General features: G+C 37.6%; 1 long non-coding RNA gene and 1 other non-coding gene across 2 annotated transcripts in view; one reads left to right on the top strand and one right to left on the bottom strand.

Moving 5' to 3' along the window:
• The window catches only part of LOC116634910, a 150,641-nt gene extending 130,581 nt beyond the window's left edge, over positions 1–20,060 (top strand). The window contains exon 3 of the long non-coding RNA XR_004300076.1: positions 19,259–20,060. This is a non-coding gene — a long non-coding RNA (uncharacterized LOC116634910). The remainder of the gene's footprint in view (positions 1–19,258) is intronic.
• Positions 20,061–22,032: 1,972 nt separating this feature from the next.
• On the bottom strand, positions 22,033–22,138 carry LOC116635351. Its single transcript, XR_004300140.1, has one exon. It is a non-coding gene; the product is annotated as a U6 spliceosomal RNA (small nuclear RNA).
• Between the last annotated feature and the right edge of the window lie 369 nt (positions 22,139–22,507).

Here is a 22,507-nt window from a genome sequence, read left to right as displayed (position 1 = left end):
GCAGGGCCATGCTTGCGAACTGGGGATGGCTGGCAGTTTTAGGAGCACAAAGGGTAGAGACATGCCTCTGTGCCCCAACCTGGAAGCGAATACTGGGAGCCCTGCTGAGGGGTGCACAACCCAGGACTCTGCAGTTTATAGCACCACAGACAGAAACGGAGATAGTGTGGCCTGGAGAGCTCACTGAAGAACAGACTGTGATCTCTCTGCTCTGAGGCAGAGGGTTGGAAACAATCTCTTCTGCTCTAACTCTCGGAAGAGAAGCGGAAAACCACCAGGGAAAGCCGCCAGAGAACAAAAGCCCCCCAAAACCGGTTTTCACTGAGCCCATGCCCCCCTACAGGGGGCAGGACAACTCTGCCCAAACAGGGTTGCCTGAGTAATGGTGCGGCAGGCCCCTCCCCCAGGAGACAGGCTGGGAGAACAAGAGGCCAACAACCCTAAGGTTCCTATAAAACAGGTGCATCTTGCTTTGTGGTCAATAATTGGACCCTGTACATTCCCTCAACCATCCCTCAACAGAATGACTAGGAGGAGGAACCCCCAAAATAGGACAGACTCAGAGACTGTGACTTCTGCCACAGATTTACAAATGGATACAGATATAACCAAGATGTCGGAAATGAAATTCAGGGTAGTAGTTGTGAAGACAATAGCTAGAATGGAGAAATCAATTAATGGCAACATAGAGTCTCTAAGGGCAGAAATGAAAGCTGAACTGCACAACTTAAAAATGCTATCAATAAGATCCAATCTAATCTAGATAATCTAACAGCTAGAGTAAGTGGGGCAGAAGAATGAATTAGTGATCTAGAAGACCAATTGATAGAAAAGAAGGAAAAAGAGGAGGTCAGGGAGAAAAAACTCAAAATCCATGAAAACAGAATCAGAGAAATAAGTGACACCATGAAACGTTCTAATGTCAGAATTACTGGGATCCTTGAGGGGGTGGAGAGAGAGAGAGGACTAGAAGATATATTTGAGCAAATTGTAGCTGAGAACTTCCCTAATCTGGGGAACTAAACAAACTTTTGTGTCCTAGAGGCAGAGAGGACCCCTCCCAAGATCAAGGAAAACAGGCCAAACCCCGGCATGTAATAGTAAAACTCGCAAATCTTAGAACCAAGGAAACCATCTTAAGGGCAGTTAGGGGGAAGAGATTCCTTACATACAGAGGGAGGAACATCAGAATAACGTCAGACCTATCCACAGAGACCTGGCAAGCGAGAAAGGGCTGGCAAAACATATTCAGGGTACTAAATGAGAAGAACATGCAGCCAAGAATACTTTATCCGGCAAGGCTGTCATTTAGAATGGATGGAGAGATGCAGAGCTTCCACGACTGGCAGAAACTGAAAGAATATGTGACCACTAAGCTGGCCCTCCAAGAAATATTAAGGGGAGTTCTATAAAAGAAGAAAGACCCCCAAGAGTGATATACAACAGAAATTTACAGAGACAATCTATAGAAACAAGGACTTCACAGGCAACAATAAATTCATATCTTTCAATAATCACTCTCAACGTGAATGGCCTAAATGCTCCCATAAAATGTCACAGGGGTGCAGATCAGATAAAAAGACAGGACCCATCCATATGCTGCCTACAAGAGACTCATTTTGAACCTAAAGATACATCCAGACTGAAAGTGAAGGGATGGAGATCCATCTTCCATGCCAACGGCCCTCAAAAGAAAGCTGGGGTAGCAATTCTTATATCAGACAAATTAGATTTTAAGCTAAAGACTGTAGTTAGAGACACAGAAGGACACTATATCATTCTTAAAGGGTCTATCCAACAAGAAGATCTAACAATTGTAAATATCTACGCCCCCAACATGGGAGCAGTCAACTACATAAGCCAACTGTTAACCAAAATAACGAGTCATATTGATAATAATACATTAATTGTAGGAGACCTCAATACTCCACTCTCAGCAATAGACAGATCATCTAAACAGAAAATCAACAAAGAAACAAGAGCTTTGAGTGACACACTGGACCAGATGGACCTCATAGATATATACAGAACATTCCACCCTAAAACAACAGAATACTCATTCTTCTCAAGCGCACATGGAACTTTCTCCAGAATAGACCACATACTGGGTCACAAATCAGGTCTCAACCGATACCAAAAGACTGAGATTATTCCCTGCATATTCTCAGACCACAATGCTTTAAAACTGGAACTCACTCACAAGAAAAAATTTGGCAGAAATTCAAACACTTGGAAGCTAAAGACCACTCTGCTCAAGAATGTTTGGGTCAACCGGGAAATCAAAGAAGAACTTAAACAATTCATGGAAACCAATGAGAACGAAAACACATCAGTCCAAAACCTGTGGGATACTGCAAAGACAGTCCTAAGGGGGAAAATACATAGCCATCTACTCAAATACATAGCCATCACTCAAAAAAATAGAAAAATCCCGAATTCACCAACTAACTTTACACCTTAAAGAACTAGAGAAAAAGCAACAAATGATGCCTAAGCCATGCATTAGAAGAGAAATAATTAAGATTAGAGCAGAGATCAATGAATTAGAAACCAGAATCACAGTAGATCAGATCAACAAAACTAAAAGCTGGTTCTTTGAAAGAATTAATAAGATCGAGAAACCACTGGCCAGACTTATCCAAAAGAAAAGAGAAAGGACCCAAATTAATAAAATTATGAATGAAAGGGGAGAAATCACAACTAACACCAAGGAAATAGAAACAATTATTAGAAATTATTATCAACAACTATATGCCAATAAATTAAGCAACCTGGAAGAAATGGATGCCTTCCTGGAAACCTATAAACTGCCAAAACTGAAACAGGAAGGAATTGACAACCTGAATAGGCCAATAACCAGTAATGAGATTGAAGCAGTGATCAAAAACCTCCCAAAAAACAAGAGTCCAGGGCCTGATGGATTCCCTGAGGAATTCTACCAAACATTCAAAGAAGAAATAATACCTATTCTCCTGAAGCTGTTTCAAAACATAGAAACAGAAGGAAAGCTTCCAGACTCATTCTATGAGACCAGCATTACCTTAATCCCCAAACCAGGCAAAGACCCCATCAAAAAGGAGAATTTCAGACCAATATCCCTGATGAATATGGATTCTAAAATTCTCAAGAAAATCCTAGCTAATAGGATCCAACAGTACATTAAAAGGATCATCCACCATGACCAAGTGGGGTTTATCCCCAGGATGCAAGGGTGGTTCAACATTCACAAATCAATCAGTGTGATAGAACACATTAATAAGAGGAGAGAGAAGAACCATATGGTCCTCTCAATTGATGCAGGAAAAGCATTTGACAAAATACAGCATCCTTTCCTGATTAAAACTCGTCAGAGTATAGGGATAGAGGGAACATTCCTCGAGTTCATAAAATCCATCTATGAAAAACCCACAGTGAATATCATTGAAAAGAAGGAAAAAGAGTAGGCCAGGGAGAAACAAAAAGCTGAGAGCCTTTCCCTCAAGATCAGGAACACGTCAAGGATGCCCACTCTCACCACTATTGTTCAACATAGTACTAGAAGTCCTAGCAACAGCAATCAGATAACAAAAAGAAATAAAAGGTATTCAAACTGACAAAGAAGAAGTCAAACGCTCTCTTTTCGCAGATGACATGATACTTTATGTGGAGAATCCAAAAGACCCCACCCCCAAATTACTAGAACTCATACAGCAATTCAGTAATGTGGCAGGATACAAAATCAATGCACAGAAATCAGTTACTTTCTTATACTCTAACAATGCAACTGTAGAAAGAGAAATTAGAGAAACGATTCCATTTACAATAGCACCAAAAACCGTAAGATACCGCGGAATAAACCTAACCAAAGAGGTAAAGGATCTATACTCTAGGAACTACAGAACACTCATGAAAGAAGTTGAAGAAGACACAAAAAGATGGAAAAACATTCCATGCTCATGGATCAATAAACATTGTTAAAATGTCTATGCTTTCCAGAGCAATCTATACCTTCAACACCATCCCGATCAAAATGCCAATGACATTTTTCAAAGTGCTGGAACAAACAATCCTAAAATTTGTATGGAATCAGAAAAGACCCCAAATCGCCAAGGAAATGTTGAAAAAGAAAAACAAAGCTGGGGGCATCACGTTGCCTGATTTCAAGTTATATTACAAAGCTGTGATCACCAAGACAGCATAGTACTGGCACAAAAGCAGACATATAGACCAATGGAACAGAATAGAGAGCCCAGATATGGACCCTCAACTCTATGGTCAAATAATCTTCAACAAAGCAGGAAAAAATATGCAATGGAGAAAAGACAGTCTCTTCAATAAATGGTGCTGGGAAAATTGGACAGCTATATACAGAAGAATGAAATTCGACCATTCTCTAACACCATACACAAAGATAAACTCAAAATGGATGAAAGACCTCAATGTGAGACAGGAATCCTTTAAAATCCTAGAGGAGAACCTCTTCAACATCGGCCACAGCAACTTCTTTCAAGATACATCTCCAAAGCCTAGTGAAACAAAAGCAAAAATGAACTTTTGGGACTTCTTCAAGATAAGAGGCTTCTGCACAGCAAAGGAAACAGTCAACAAAACAAAGAGGCAACCCACAGAATGGGAGAAGATATTTGCAAATGACACTACAGACAAAGCGCTGATTTCCAAGATCTATAAAGAACTTCTCAAACTCAACACCCAAAAAACAAGTAATCACGTCAAAAAATGGGCAGAAGACAAAAACAGACACTTCTCCAAAGAAGACATACAAATGGCTAACAGACACATGAAAAAATGTTTATCATCATTAGCCATCAGGGAAATTCAAATCAAAACCACACTGAAATACCACCTTATACCAATTAGAATGGCAAAAATTGACAAGGCAAGAAACAACAAATGTTGGAGAGGTTGTGGAGAAAGGGGAACCCTCTTACACTGTTGGTGGGAATGCAAGTTGGTACAGCCACTTTGGAAAACAGTGTGGAGGTGCCTCAAAAAATTAAAAATAGAGCTACTCTATGACCCAGCAATTTCACTACTAGGTATTTACCCCAAAGACAGAGATGTAGTGAAAGGAAGGGCCATATGCACCCCAATGTTCATAGCAGCAATGTCCACAATGACCAAACTGTGGAAAGAGCCGAGATGCCCTTCAACAGGTGAATGGATAAAGAAGATGTAGTCCATATATACCATGGAATATTACTCAGCCATCAGAAAGGATGAATACCCAACTTTTACATCAGCATGGATGGGACTGGAGGAGATTATGCTAAGTGAAATAAGTCTAGCAGAGAAAGTCAATTATCATATGGTTTCACTTATTTGTGGAACATAAGGAATAGCATGGAGGACATTAAGAGAAGGAAGGGAAAAATGAAGGGGTGGAAATCGGAGGGGGAGATGAATCATGAGAGACTATGGACTCCGAGAAACGAACTGAGGGTTTTAGAGGGGAGGGGGATGGGAGGATGGGTTAGCCCAGTGATGGGTGTTACTGCATGGAACACATACTGCATGGAGCACTGGGTGTTATATGAAAACAATGAATCATGGATCACTACATCAAAAACTAATGATGTATTTTATGGTGACTAACATAACAATAAAATAAAATTAAATTAAATTAAAAAAAAAAAAGTCAAGGAAGAGCCCAAGAAGTTCACAGTTGTAAAGAGAACTGATTTGAGAGTTAGAAGTCTTGGATATTAAGTTAAACTGCCACTAGCTCTGACTCCTTCAAAAACTCATGAGTCTATGATTCAGTTTCCTCTTTGACTGAAATGTTAATCCATATGTAGAAGGAGGTTAAATGAAATAAAAGAAATCAATGGATATGGAAAAGTTAAAAGTACTTAATTGGTGTAGGTGAGGCACTGCTAGAATATAGGAGACTTGGACTCCTGTTTGGTTACTGGGTTAACACCTTTAGTAGGACTATAATCAACCACCCGAGGGCCTTTTCTCTTGCCTCGGAGTCCCCTTTGCAATCTCCGTGTCTCCTGAGGAAGGCTCAGAGTGTCAGTAATAACACCATCACCCCTTCCCCAAGTAGCCTTCAACAAATTCCTGACTAGAGTTGGGGTATACATACTCCAGTTCCTTTGCCCCTCAGGGAAAACTTCTAGGCATGTGTTTGACTCTGACTCTGAATTTCCCTGGGAGAATTAACCTCCTGTTACCCTCCCTTTCTTTCTTTTTTCCCCTCTTCCTTACCAGTACTTCCTGCACTTCTCAAGTAAATGACTTCTGCATTTGAATTCTTATCCTAAGGTTTTCTTTCTAGGAGAACCCAAATTAAGAAAATAAAATTGTACACTATATTTCTAATTATATTATTAATAATGCTCCTGGACTCCTCTTCCTTTGCTTTGGAAAGGGAAAGGAGCCCCCTCCATTTCTACTACTGTGGGATGGTGGGGGTGAGATGATGGGAATAATCATTTAAAAAACCCTGCATTACCCAAAAGGACAGCTTCTCTCTCTCAGATATCTCCTTAAAATGTCTTGTGCTGAGAGTAGAGTCCTGGTTGGTGTTAGGACATAGACTTTGAACTAGACACTTCTAAGTAGCTCCTGTAGTGAGGTGGATAACATAGCCTTTGGTGGTTCTCTCAGCTCAGAGTATAATAGGAATATCCCACTGAGCCTCCTATATCAGGTGTCTGGGTTAGGTCCTGTCCAGCTGCAATCAAGAGGTTTTCAGAGAAATTCACAAAGATGTGGGAAGAGCTTTTTAAGACTAGGACAATGATCTTGGGACAACGGTGAACAAGGACAGCTGGGGAATGGAAACACAGGCAAGTTTTTGGACAGCATGCATGCTACAGGCCTAAAGAAGGTGTAGAACAGTTTCTGCCAGCTGGACAGAGAATTAGCTTCTAGCAAACCCAAAGGAGGGGAGACTATTGGAGCCTGGTTCTTAAATGCACTTCACTGGCCAGTGACAAAATAGGGAGGTGTTGGGGGAGGAGGAGGAGGACCCTAGGTAGACAAAACTAAATATGCAAAGCACAGAGGCTTAAGATGGTTTGTGTATTTACTCTGGGAAAAATGTTTCCATAGTCCTTGTTTAATGTCACTACTGTTATCACTTATGGCATTGTGCATTTTTTAATTAATAAGTTGAAAAATGGTTTTAGATGCCAATAGTGATAGGAGTTATAACTATTTCTTAAAAATTTAAGAGGCAAAACATCCTCCTACCTAAAAAAATTTTAAAAACTTTAAAAATGATCAAAATCATTTTTATCAAAATCTGCCATCTGATGGCTGTGTTTAAGTGATAGCTTCTTGGCTGGCTTTTCTACCTTACAAGCATTATGATATCAGTGCTTGTCATCTTCATCATCACTCATCTCTTCTGCCTGCAGGCCATTCATATTATGGATGTCAAGGCAGGGCAGCTGCCTGACAGTTTTGGATGGCTTTCATTCTGTTGTCAATGAGGAAGAATTGCCAACTTTGAAATGACTCATCACCTTCTACAGTCTTCCTACTCACACACAAACCTTGAATTTCATAAGCATTTTGAATCAGATATATTCAAAGTATTGTTTAATAATAGGTTATATTTTTAGTTATTTTTGCTTTTGTTTTCCAGCAAAACACCAGGAGTCACATTTCCCAGCCAGCTGGCACTCTGCATGTTAGTTCTTAAGGACACATTAGTAAATCTTACAGCTTTATGGAACCTGGTTCTTGAAGCAAATGCCCATCTTTCAAGACTCCAAAAAGAATTATCACTCCAGGGTTGAAAATCCTTCTGTGAGAAAGTTAATGTCCTCTTTCTGCCTGGCTTCCTAAATTAGGATTATATTTTAATTTCTACTTTATATAGTTCCATCTCTATGCTAAGTTGGAAATAAATATTTGTGAAAAGTTTCTAATAGAAAAGTTATATTCTAGTTACTATGTTAGGTAGAACCTTTCTTCAAAATTATTTATAAATCAATAGAAAAAATATCTAAAATAGAAAGACAAAAATATGCTTGATATTTAGCAGTAGAATTATCACAGAGAGTTGAAAATACTTGCTTATGTGGGGCAAGAAACAGGGAAAGACAATCCCCAGCCCCTGCCCACAGGCCTTATGAAATTGTTTGACTCCAAGTTATATGCAGGTCTTACTTTATAGAAATTAAAAAGAGGACTATAAAGAGATTAGGAAGTCCAGAAGAAAACATTTTTTTAAACGTATATTTGTTTTTAAATTAAAATTATATAAGGATTTAGCTCTATTTAATTTGAAGAGAATTGGTTGATAAGTGACAATAATTGCCATAAGTCTTTTTCAAAGATTAATATAAGAAAGTAGGAAAATATATCCTTTGTTCCCTTTATTGTTTTGGTTTAATTCTTTAAAAAATTGTTTTTATTATTTAAGTATAGTTGATATACAATGTTATATTAGTTTCAGATGCACAGCATAGTGATTGGACAGTTCTATACATTACACAATACTCACCACAAGTGTAGTTACCATCTGTCACCGTACAATGTTATTATAACATTATTGACTATATTCCCTATGCTTTAATTTTCATCTCCATCACTTATTTATTTTATAATCAGAAATTTGTACCTCTTAATTCCTTCACCTATTTTGCCCATGGTCTCATCCTCTCCCTTTTGGCAACTACCAGTTTGCTCTCTGTATTTATGAGCCTCTTGGGTTTTTTTTTTTGTTTTTTTGTTTTTGGTTTGTTTTGATTTGGTTTTTAGATTCCTGGTATTTATCTTTCTATGACTGACCTATTTCACTTGTATAATACCCTCTAGGTCCATCAGTGTTGTCACAAATGGCAAGAGCTCATTCTTTTTTATGGGTGAGTAATATTCCATTGTATATATTCAAAGGAAGTGAAAGCACTACTTCAAAAAGATATCTGCACTCCCCACGTTCATTGCAGCATTATTTACAGTAACCAAGACATCGAAACAACCTAAGTGTTCATTGATGGCTGAATGAATAAAGAAGTTGTGATACACACACACACACACACACACACACTAGAATGTTATTAAGCCATAAAAAATGAGGCTATCCTACCATTTGTGACAACATCGATGGACCTTGAAAGCATTATGCTAAATGAAATAAGTCTGACAAAGACAAATAATGTATGATAAAAAAGAAAACATAAAACAACAACAACAAAAAACTCCTAGAAAAAGAGATCATGCTGTGGTTAGATGGAAGGTGGGGGGAGGGGAAATTGTATTTCAAAAGATGCAAATTTCCAGGTATAAGATAAAAGTACTGGGGATATAATGTACAACATGATGAGTAAAGATAATGCTGCTGTATGATATATAGGGAAGTTGTTAAGACAGTAAATCTTCTGAATTCTCATCACGAGGAGAACAATTATTTTTTCTTCTTTTTTCTTTTTTTGTGTCTTTTCTTTTTATTGTATCTGTATGAGAAGATGGTTGTTAGCTGAACCTATTGTGATAATCATTTCATAATACATGTAAATCAAACCATCATGCTCTAACACCTTAAACTTATAGAGTAATACATGTCAACTGTTTCTTAACAAAACTGAGAAAAAAATAAAGTGTGGATTACCTGGCATGATTGCCAGTTAATCTAAAATTTCAGATTCAGTAACTCTAAAAAAGAAAAAAAATACTGTGGATAATAAGAATAATAAGAATTGTTTCTGCCTTCTCCCCAGATTCTGTAGGCCTCTGTAGGACTAGAAGTCCTCGTAGGCCAGAAGACTCAAAGGACCCATCAGTAGCAGATAAAATTGTGTCTTGTTGTCTTGTAGTTCTCACAGTAGAGGTCTTTCACCTCCTTAGTTAAATTTATTTCTAAATATTTTATTGTTTTTGATGCTGTTGTAAATGGGATCAATTTATTTCTTTTTTGGAAAATACATTAGTAGTGTATAGAAATACTATAGATTTTTTGTATGCTTAATTTGTATCTTGCAAATTTACTGAATATATCAATTAGAACTAACAGTTTTTGGATGAGTCTTTAGGATTTTCTATATATAAAATCTTATCATCTATATAAAGAGACACTTTCACTTCTTCCTTCCCAATTCTGATATCTTTTTTTTTCTTGCCTGATTGCTCTAGTTAAGACTTCTATTCCTTTGTTGAATATGAATAGGCACTCTTGTCATATTCCTGATCTTAGAGGAAAGGTTTTCAATCTTTTACCATTGGGTATAATGTTAACTATGGGCTTGTTATATATAGCCTTTATTATGTTGAGATATGTTTCTTCTATGCCTAATTTGTTAAGAGTTTTTGTCAGGGACAGATGTTGAATTTTGTCAAATGTTTTTTCTACATCTATTGAGATCATGATTCTTTTCTTTCATTCTATTAATGTATATCACAGTAATTGATTTGCATATGTTGAGCCATCTTTGCATCCCAGGGATAAATCCCACTTGATTATGTTGAAATGATCCTTTTAATGTGATGCAGGATTTAGTTTGATAGTATTTTATTGAGAATTTTTGCATCCATATTAATCAGGGATATTGACCTGTAACTTTCTTTTCTAGTAATATACTTTTTTGTCTTTGGTATCAGGAAAATTCTGGCTTTGTAAAATGAGTTTGGGAGTATTTTCTCCTTTTTGATTTTTTGGAAGAGAATGAGAAGGATTGGTGTTAATTTTTCTCTGAATATTCGGTAAAATTCACCAGTGAAGCCCTCTTGTCCTGGGTTTTTCTTTATCAGGAGATTTTTGATTACTGGTTCAGTCTCTTTAGTAGTAATTGGTCTATTCAGACTTTCTATTTTTTTTTATTCAATCTTGGTAAGTTGTATATTTGTAAGAATCTTTCCATTCCTTCTAGTTTGAGCAGTTTGTGGTGTATAGTTGGTTATAATAGCTTCTTAATGATCTCTTGAATTTCTGTGGCATCGGTTATAATATCTCCTTTTTCATTTATAATTTTCTTGATTTGGGTGCTTTTTTCCCCTTGGTTAGTCTAGCTAAATATTTGTCAATTTTGTTTGTCTTTTCAAAGAACCAACTCTTAGTTTGGTTAGTCCTCTCTATTGTTTTTCTGTTCTCTAATTTATTTTTGCTCTAATCTTTATTATTTCCTTTTTTCTGCTAACTTAAGATTCAATTTGTTCTTCTTTTTCTAGTTCCTTAAGGCATAGAGTTAGGTTGTCTATTTGGGATCTTTCTGGCTTCTTAATGTAGGTGTTTATGGTTATGAACTTTCCTATTAGAACTGCTTTTGCTGTATCCTACAAGTTCTGGAATGATGTGTTTCTATTTTTATATGTCTTAAAAAACTTTCCTTTTTATTTTCCCTTTAATTTTTTCTTTGATCCATTGGTTGTTCAGGAGAGTGTTGCTTAATTTTCACATGTTCATGAATTTTCCAGTTTTTGTCTTGTTATTAATTTCTATTTCAGGCCATTGTGGTCAGAGGAGATACTTGGTATGATTTTAGTCTTCTTGAACTTGCTAAGACTTGTCTTGTGGCCTAACATAAGATCTGTTCTAGAAAATGGCCCATGTGCACTTGAGAATAATGTGTATTCTGCTGTTGGGTACAATGTTCTGTATATGTCTGTTAGGTCCATTTGGTCTATAGTGTTGTCCAAATCCTCTGTGTCCTTATTGATGCTCTGTCTGAATGATCTAGTCATTGTTGAGAGCTGGGTATTAAAGTTCTCAACTATCGTATTACTATTTATTTTTTTTTTTAGCTTTATTAGTTAAATATTTAGGTGCTCCAATTTTGGGTTTTATCTTTTTAATGTATTGACCCTTTATCATTATATAATTGACCTTTTTGTTTCCTTTTACTGTGTTTTGTTTAAAGTCTATTTTATCTGATATAAATATAGCTACTCCTGCTTTTTGTTGTTGTTGTTGTTATCCTTTGCTTGAAATGTCCTTTTCCATCCCTGCACTCTCAGTCCTATCTATGTCTATAAGGCCGAAGTGAGTCTCTTGTAGGCAGCATATTGTTGGGTCTTGTTTTTTATCCTTTCAGCCATTCTGTGTCTTTTAATTGGAGAATTAATCTGTTTACATTTAAAGTGATTACTGATAGGTAAGGACTTATTATTGTCATTCTTCTGGTCTATAGATCTGTTGTTCCTTGTTTCTTATCCTGCTGTTTTTTTGTGTGTGTCTGTTTTGATGTCTTTTGGTGTTAGTATGCTTTGATTTCTTCATTGTATTCTTCTTAATTACTATAGGACTTCTATGTAATTACTACTCAGTTGACAGTTATTTTCTTTTAATATTTTGAATATGTTGTCCCATTCTCTCCTGACTTCAAAAGTTTCTGTTGAGAAATACACTGATAGTCTTATGGGGTTCGCTTAAGATGTATGTAACTTGTCTTTTTTCTTTGCTGCTCATGTAATTGTTTGTCTTCGACTTTTGGCAATTTAATTATAATGTGTCTCAGTATAGCCCTATTCAGATTCAACCTGTTTGGGCTCCTTTGGGCCTCATGGATCTGGATGTCCATTTCTCTCTGCAGGTTTGGGAAGTTTACAGCCATTATTGCTTTAAATATACTTTCTGTCTCTTTCTCTTTTTCTGGAAATCCCATAAAGTGCATATTGTTTCTTTTCATTGTGTTCTGTAATTCCCATAAACTTTCTTTAATCTTTCTCATTTTTTATTCTTTTTTGCAACTCTAATTTCCAATGTTTTATCCTCCAGTATTCCTTCTTCAGTTGAGTCTACTTTTGAACTCTCTATTGAGTTCTTCAGTTCAGTTATTGTATCTTTAAATGCAAGGATTCCTGGTTGTCGTTTTTTTTTTTTTTTTTCCTTTATGGTTGCTGTTTCCTCGTTGAACTTCTTGTTTTGTTTATTCATTGTTTTCTGAATTTCATTTAGTTGTCTGTGTTTTTCTGTAGTTCGGTAAACTTCCTTAAGATTATTCTGAAATCTTTGTTCATAGTTCATAGATCTCCATTTCTTTAGGGTCTGTTATTGGAGCTTTATTTGTTTCCTTTGGTGGTGTCATATTTACCTGATTTTTTGTGATCCTCCTTTTCATATGTCGTTATCTGTGCATTTGAGTAATCAGGCTCTTCTTTCAGACTTTACAGTTTTTCTTTGGCAAAGACAGTTTTTTACTAGTCAGCTCATTTTGGGTTTCTGGGTGTGGTCTGCTGGCAATATCCTTGAGCAGGTGGGTGGAGCCTGATCTTATACTCTATTTTTGGGTGAGACAACTGTTTGAGCTCTGAAGATGGGGATAGGAGTATATGCCACTGGCTTAGAATAGTTGGATAGGACTGCTGGTTTGGTTCTCTACCCATGTTAAACTGTAGGATGGGCTCCATGATTGCCTGGATTCTCTGGTAAGGCTTACTAGATGGTCAGGACTAGGTACTACATTCAGTAGTAGATGAGGCTACAAATTAGCTTTCTTCCCCTGACAAGGCAGCAAGACAGGGCCCAGTGTTGGTATAGCCCCTAGTTTGGGGACCCATATCAGGCCAGTGTACACTGAATTCCCTGGTTTTGCTCTGCAGATGGGGGAAGCCATGGCCCATGCTTTCTGTTCAAGTGCCACTGTACATGTGACTGTTGAACGGGCTATGTAGCTTCCTGTGTGCTCTGGTTAGGTTCCCTGGTAGGACAAGCTGAAGGCTGTCTTCAAGGATGACTGGGGCTACAGATTAGATTCCCTGCTTCGGGAAAGCAGCTCTAAAGCCATTAAAGCTCCTTGTTTATTATCTTAACTCAAGCTGACCCAAACCCCAAATTCTCTGACCAAACAGGACCACTGGCTTTGTTCTGTAAGCTATTGGCTCTGCCTGCCTGCCTCTTGGCTTGAGTGCCACTGGACTACACAGCTTCCAGGAGTTGTCCCCAACCCTTCTGGTCAGGTGGGGTTGAAAGACAGTATCCATAATGGCTGGGGCTATGTCTCAGGTCCCTTGCTTGCATGGGATGAAAAGGGACCACTTCAGGCTACTCTGTTTCCCTAACAGGCTCTCTGGTTGGGAGGGGCCAGGAGCTACCCTGAGCCTTGGGTAAGGATTAACCCTCCTGTATGTGCATAACACAAGAACGTTTCGTGCCTGGTTCTGGCTTTCTACTCTAGGGATAGTCAGCTCTGCCCATCTGCCTTTTGGCTTAAGTGCTGCAGGGCTACACAGCTTCCATGAGTTGTTGCCAGTCCTTTTGGTCAGATAGGACCAAAAAACATTCTCCAGAGTGGGTGGGGCTGTGATTTATGGGATGGATGAGCAATACATAAATGTCTGGAGAGACAGATATCATTTCTTCTAGATATTCTTGGTACTTGGCTCTTCCTGTGCTGGAGTCTGCTTCAGAGGTTCTCTTAACAAAGGGAAAAAAATCCTTAATTCTGTTAGATACTGGCCAGATGTCCATGATGTTGGGAAAAATGGCAAAGAAGCAAAGATGGAAATGACTGTGGTATAGGATGTTCAATATAGAATTTACATCCCATAGTGACTTGGGATATGGATTAATTTCATTGTATACAAAAAGAGTGGAAGAGTAGAAGTATTTTTGTCGTGATTATGTGTATAAGCTGGCCATCTCTGAGTGATGAGTAGCAGAGAGGTGGTTGCAAAAGTGGAGGGCTTAAAATAGCACCCTGTAAAACCAAGATGCAAAATGTGGGCTAGGGCTAAAGGCCAGTTAATTGGACAGCCTATTGAGCCAAGATCTTCTCAGCAAACAAAAGGGCTGTGACTGGTGTGAATGGGACTAAATGATAGCTTTGTAAATAGTTTGAGATGAGTTTGAATTGTAGATAAAAACTTTTAGGTTTAACTGAAAAAAAGAACTGATAGAACTGGTGACCGGCACTGAAATTTAATGCCAAAGAAATTTATCAAATCTCCATGCACAAATATTATATATTAATAATAATGAGAAGCTATTTATTCATTGCTATATGCTAAACACTGTCATAAATATCTTAAGTGCACTATCTCATTATATATAAGCAGGTAAATATTAGTATTATCCCACTCTTAAAATGAGCAAAATGAGGCACAAGTATGTCATTATGTCCTTATTCAGTAAGTAGAGAAGTTGGATACAAAAAGTTCTGTGGTGGAGGACCATCTGACTAGGTGGGCTAGGGGAGTTTTAGCTCTGGCATTTCTGTTTCACATTCCTAGGGAGAAATAAATAAATCAGTGCTCATTTCCTTTTCCATTGGTAAGCACAAACTATTATACTTTTTATTCATGTGTATTTCCATTTACTTTTCTGCCATTTCTCCCTTTAAAATACTAAACAAATGAATAAAAATTATGCTTCATTTTTAAGCAACTCTTCCAGCTGTTTGTGTCAGTGTGCTCGCTCTCATTAATAAAGTGAGATGGACTAGTTAAAACGTTAATGTTAAATGGTGAGTACTAGGGACTATTCTCCTTGTGAAATATTGAGATACATACAAGGTCTGCTCCAGGAGCAATGACTAATGGTGTTCTTGGAGGAATCAAGACCTCTGAAAATTGTGGGAATGATTAATGGTTACTTCATCTTCAGTTTACATGGCAGAGTTTGAACTCTATTATTCCTGGCTTTTTCAATATAGGCTATATTTAACCAGACCATTTCCATTTTTAAAATGATACTCTTTTGATACTTACATTTATTCTCTCACAAATACACATTGCCTATTATGTGGTAGGTATTATACTAGATTCTGGGAATAAAGATTGAATAAGTTGATAAACTCCTTACATCCTTAGATGAATGTGAGTCTGAAGGAGACAAACATAAAACATGACTTTACAAATGTTTGTTTAATTAAAATGATGATAAACTGTCAAGGGAAAATGCAGGTTTATGAGATATCAAGGATGCTAATTCTAATATGAAGGTTGGGGAAGGGAAGTGAGTGCAATCAAATCAAGTCTTATGGGCTTTCAGTGGATTTTATTCTGAGTGCAATGAAAAGTCATCAAATAGACTGAAAGATAAACACCTCCAACATGAGACCACTGGAATAGTGAAATGATCAGATTGTAGAATCTTGTTTTAGTGTGGTAGTCTCTGAAAGAAAATAAACAGACAAATTATAAAGTTAAGTATGTGGGGGTGCCTGGGTGGCTCAGTCGTTAAGCATCTGCCTTCTGCTCAGGTCATGATCCTGGGGTCCTGGGATGGAGCCCCACATCGGGCTCCCTGCTCAGCGGGGAGTCTGCTTCTCCTTCTCCCACTCCCCCTGCTTGTGTTCCTACTTTCTCTCTCTGTCAAATAAATAAATAAAATCTTTAAAAAAAAAAAAGTTAACTATGTGTCAGAATGGCTTGGTCATTGATAAACTAATGAAATCTTGAAGTTAGAAAGAATAGGAAATTTGGATGAAAGGACTAATTTTGATTTTTTGACCTGTCAAATCCCACATGACCTAGGAGTATTCATATGAACACTTTATAGATAATCCAGGTGTGGTATTTTGGCTGGAAATGTGGGACCCATTCACAGGACTTCTGTGTATAGTGTACCTGGCTGAGTCCAAGGAAGGTGCAGATCTTTCAAATTTGTACAAAAGTGGCTTATAGTCACAATCTGTGCATGTACAGAGCTGTGTGTGCCCAGAAAGTCTGCTTTTTTTTGCATTCACACTGGCACTCTATGAGGTAGTAGCAAATCTGATCCATAAAACCCATTTAAACTGGAAATTGGATGAACTCTTAAGAAATGTGTGTAGAGTAAAAGAACTAGGTCAATATAAGTGAGTGGGAGGAAGATAAGGAACAGGATAATATGATGGAAACATAATGTGAAAAGAAAGAAGAGATTAAAACAAATACAAGACAAAGATATGCTGGGGGTGCCTGGGTGGCTCAGTCGTTACGCGTCTGCCTTCGGCTCAGGTCATGATCTCAGGGTCCTGGGATCGAGCCCCGCATCGGGCTCCCTGCTCAGCGGGAAGCCTGCTTCTCCCTCTCCCACTCCCCCTGCTTGTGTTCCCTCTCTCACTGTGTCTCTGTCAAATAAATAAATAAAATCTTAAAAAAAAAAAAAAAGACAAAAATATGAAGGAGGAAGGAGTCAGAGATACCAAGTGCAGTGAAAATGTTCAGCAAGGGTTAGGTTGAAAAACAATTATTGAATTATTAATGTTAGGGAATTTAGGGGAAGTTGAGAATATAACCCAGATTTATTTCATTTATATGTCTATTCATTTACTCATTCATTTAAAATATTTATCCAAACCCCTTCTATGTTCTGGGCATGTACTAATATGGAAAGTTTGTATAGTGAGTACCTGATGAAGACACTCAAGGGGCTTAGCCAAAAGAAAAAGATGATGTGGGCCAGAGGAGGCCTCTTTTATAAAGATTCATTCAACAAAAGAAAAATCTAGTTACCTTTAATATAGGAATAAGATAACCATTGTGTGGGAAGACATTAAGAATAATAAAAATATTAGGGAGAAAAAGAAAAAGTATGGGAACAAGAACTTTAGAGATTTGGAAAGGAAAAGAAGATAGTTACAGGATTTAAAAGATGTTGAGGTGGCAGTGTATAAATTTTATATCATCAACGCTGGATTTATTAATCAGTTTTTATGCCTTACAAATATATTTTTGACTAGCTTAAAATGCTTTTTATAAACTTCTAATATGAATTTGAGCATGGATTAATTACTAGATTAAAAGACTAGATTAAGTTAAAATTTACAACATTAAAGTTTTGTTAGTAGGCCAAGGGAGAGAACATAGAAACTGAGGCATTTAATTAAAGTCTTTAAGAGTCAGAAATAGATCCACCATTTATGGTCAATAGATTTTTAATGAAGGCAGTAAGAATTTCATTGGAGAAAGGAAATTTTTTTCAACAAATGGTGCTGTAACAACCAGATAAATATATGAGAAATAATTAACCTTGATCTCTACCTTATATCCTACACGAACTTTCTTTTGAGATGGATTATAGACTTAAACATAAAAGCTAAAAATATAAATATTCTGGAAGAAAATGGATAAATTGAACTTAAAATTTTAAAACTCTGCTATTTAAAAGCCTCCATTAAGAAAATGAAAGGTAAGCCATTAAACTGGGTGATAATACTTGAAACACATGTATCAGGCAAAGAACTTGTAGTCAGTAAATATAAAGACTTCTACCTTTTTAAAAAAAAAAGTTAATTTATCTGAAAGGAGAAGGAGACTTCAGTACATTTATTTCAGAGTCTGAAGTACTCAAACAGTAGAAATAAATACTTCTTCAAGAAAGTGACAGGAAATACTAGTGATTTACTGTATTTATATCACACTATGTGTTTTTCAAGACACTTTCAATCTGATAAAAATGTGGGCCTGTGCCTTGGTGACAATATTCAAGTGAATTGTGCTACCCAACAATATTTCTCATTTAAGATATATTTTTAAAAATTTGGTAGTCAGTGTGTTCTACCAGAGCAAAGGTCTAACTACTTCATAGTGTCGAGGTTAGAAGGGGCAATAAAAGTCATCTACTGTCTAGACTGCTGACTTGCTATAAAATTTGGTTACATTACAACCAAGTGTCCTTTTGGCCAAAAAGATCAAGAGTTAAGACCAAGATTAGTGAAAGGTTAAATATGGGGGGAGGGTGGGGGACTGGGGAGGAGTGCAGGGAGCAGAAGCAGCTTATCTCAAGAGAACACAGGGATCCTAGAGTGGATGAATACAAAGAGGAAAGAGGGAGGGGATGTTTGTCAGGCAGACAGACAAAGCCCTGACTCAAGTAGCCTTGTTGAAGGTGAAAGTGTAGAAACGGAGCTTTCAGCACCAGCTGGGAAATTTGCTTTTTCTTTTTCCTGTTCATTTCTGATTAATCTTTGAGAGGCTCTGCCTCACTCTCTTAGAATAACCAGATGGCTTAAAACTCTGGGTGGAGGCAGTGGTCACCCAAGAGGGCTCTTACAGTGAGAAAGTGTGCGACAGCTCCCATTCTGGCCAGGCTGTTGCTCTGATGGGTTTTTTTTCTTTCTTTCTTTCTTTTATGGATGTTTTGTCATTAGTCATATAGGTGCTTAAGAATTACAGTGTTTCAGAACATTATAGCTAGAAGGGACTTTCTACATTCTGTACATTCTGTACATTAGAGGGCATTTTGTGGGGAAAAAAAAAAGGTTATGTCATCAAATAAGTTAGCTACTTACTATCACAGCTAAACAGATACATGACTTTTCCCAGCTTTCATTATGCTTAATATGCATCGTGAATTTCCAAGAAGAGGAATGTAGTATGCAAGGATCCTTAAAATTACTTGATCATAGATCTCGCTTACTTATTTATTTATTTTTGTCTACAGATGATCTCACAGGACTCGTACACCGTGGAACGCACGTTGGGAACGCTGATCTGGTAGAACTCACTTAGCACAGTCGGTATCAAGTCATTTGACTTTGTATGAAATAATGTGAAAATTTTGGCTTTAACAACCAGCACATGGATTTCTCTTAAAGTACATTTAGAGTCCTCGGGGATGGAAAATAAGGCTCCCAAGAACACTGGTGTCAGTAGGAACTTAAGAAACAACGAATAAAAATGGTTAAATTGTTCTGTATGACAAAGCAAAAGGGATCTGTTTTCCTCTTGAGGGGTAAAGAGACTCTGGGGAGAAAGGGAGCCTCGAGGTGATGTGAAGAAGTAAACCAGATGAGGTGAAGAGCCTCAGAAATTTCCCAGAAGTCGGTACTAAAGGAGAGGCTGCCTAGTATGTAGTTTGAAATTATTCCTCCCGCTATCATTTAAACCTCCTCTGTAAAGTCTTCCATACCCACAAGTGTGGTGGTTAAGCAAGTAGTTTTGAGTGGAAATCGATGAAAGATTTGGATTTCATATCTGGATCAGAGCAGTGAGGAATGGCAGCAGTGTATATGAAAGCAGAAGTTAGGCATGGAGAAGTCTATAAGAATATAGGAACTCTGGGAATTTGCAGACCTCTCTGGGGGCATGAAACTGGGGCAAATCTTATCTGGAACTCAATGGGCAGAGGAATCTTAGCTGACATCTCAAATTATATGTACACACATTACCATCATCATCAGATTTTAGTGGACTGGAGGGGCCCCAGCTGACATCTGAGGTTATTACATACATACATTACTATCATCCAGGCGAGGGGTAATGGTGACCAGCAGTAAGATGCATTGCCTTCAGGAAAAATAAAATAATAAATTAAGAGAAATAATCTATGACAGAGACTAACGAGTCACCAAAACCATTTCTTCGGGCGCCTGGGTGGCTCAGTCAGTTAAGCGTCTGCTTTTGACTCCTGGGATCCAGTCCCACATCAGGGCTCCACAGGCAGTCTGCTTCTCCCTCTGCCTCTCCCCCCCACCCACAACACTCATTCTCTCAATCTCTCTCACTCTCTCTCTCAAATAAATTTAAAAAAACAAAACAAACAAAAAAACACAAAAAAACAAAAAACGTTTCTTCTTCCTGGGCACCAGCTTAACTACATTTGCTATCCTGTCTTGGCAGTTAGGTGTGAGCATATGACTGACTGAGTTCTTGTCAAAGACACGTAAATAGAAATAATACATGCCACTTCCAGACCTTGCCCTTAGAAACCTTTCTCATGAAATTCTTCATGATCTTTCTCCTTTGACTGATTTGATATAACCAAGCATTGTAGCATTGAATACTGCATGCAGAGGACAGAAAAATCACTCAGAAGAAAAAGCCAAGTTCACTCTTTTGTATTACTCCGTGAAAATGGATTTGGGCCCCTAAGTACTTTTCCATTGTCACCAAGCTTCGAGGCTTTGCAAGTAGATGATGGAGAGAGCTTGGAGGAGAAAAGGGCTTTGCTTCCTGGTTCCAGTGTATGCTCACTCAGCAGGTTCCTGCGGCACTTGCAGCTTCTCCATCTTTTACCTCCTGCGGCGCCAGTGGTCAGCAGAGCTCAGCTGCCAGCAGCTTCTCCTGCTGATACTGTAACAGAATGCCTCTGGGCTGATGTCTCCCTGTGACTAGCTTTCTCTGACACCCTAGACAGCAGATTTCTGGAAGGCTTTGACACAGTACCACAGTGACTTCTCTGCCATTGTGAGACATGGCCATGCCCTCTCCACCAAGGTCAAGATATCAGTCTTTTAAAATGTTTATTCTAGGGGCACCTGGGTGGCTCAGTCGGTTAAGCGTCTGCCTTCGGCTCAGGTCATGATCCCAGGGTCCTGGGATCGAGCCCCTCATCGGCTCCCTGCTCGGCGGGAAGCCTGCTTCTTCCTCTGCCTGCTGCTTCCCCTGCTTCTCTCTCTCTCTCTGATGAATAAATAAATAAATATTTATTTATTCTAAAGAATTTTAGAACTATTTGTTTTAAAATCTTTATGGGAACAAGGCAAATTTTTATTTATAGCATATCTAAATTTTGATGATACACTGTCCTTTTTTTTTTTTTTGAGCATAGTTGACACACCGTGCCACACCAGTTTCTGGTTTACAACATAGTGATTCAACATCTCTATGCTTTGTACTATGCTTGCCACAAGTGCAAGTCACCATCTGTCACCATACAATACTATTACAATGCCATTGACTACATTCCTTATTTTATACCCTCCATTCTGGTAGCCCATTTATTCCTCAATTAGAAGCCTGCATCTCCCACTCGCCCTCACCCATACTGCCCATACCGCTGCCCCTCTCCCCTCCAGTAACCATCAATTTGTTCTCTGAATTTATAGGCTGGTTCTGCTTTTTGTTTGTCTATTCATTTGTTTTTTAGATTCCACATGTAAGTGAAATCATATGGTATTTGTCTTTCAACTATTTGACTTATTTCACTTAACATAATACCCTCTAGGTCCATCCATGTTGTCACAAAGGGCAAGATCTCATCCTTTTTGTGGCTGAGTAATATTCCAGTAAATATATATATATAATATATATATATTATATATATATTATATATATATAATATAAACATATACATATAAATATATGTATATGTACGTCTGTGTGTGTATATATATATGTATGTGTGTGTATATATATATATATATATATGTATATGTACACATCTTCTTTATCCATTCATCTACTGATGGACATTTGGGTTGCTTCCATATCTTAAAAAATATGGACTACATTCAGAATTTACATGTCATCCTTGCACAGGGCCATGCTAATCTTCTCTGTATTGTTCCTATTGTAGTATATGTGCTACTGAAGTGAGCACTAACATACTGTGCTTTTGAAGAATTCCGTTGTTTTTTTTTTAAGGGAAAAGGATTATCACGTTTATTCAGAGCCAGAGTGCCCATTGTCATTAATGTTTCATTTAGTAGCCATTCATCTTTCTGAATAACTACAGAAATGCCTTTACTGAATTCCATCAGAGTTTTAGTCTAAGTAAGAGTTACATTTTTGGGAGTACATTGGATATTCAGATAAATTTATTTCATAAGTATTCCCTTTTAGATTTAGTCATAAAGTTTGCAAATTCTTTGGAATATATGGAGAGTTCAGAGGTAAATGCTTTATTTTGCTTCCTCACTCTTATGGAAATGTGATTGTATACTTTTGCCTTCAGAGGAATATTTCATAT

Source organism: Phoca vitulina, unplaced genomic scaffold (genome assembly GCF_004348235.1).
Source record: "Phoca vitulina isolate PV1807 unplaced genomic scaffold, GSC_HSeal_1.0 scaffold10, whole genome shotgun sequence".
Taxonomy (NCBI): domain Eukaryota; kingdom Metazoa; phylum Chordata; class Mammalia; order Carnivora; family Phocidae; genus Phoca; species Phoca vitulina.
This window is presented reverse-complemented; position numbering and strand designations above follow the sequence as displayed.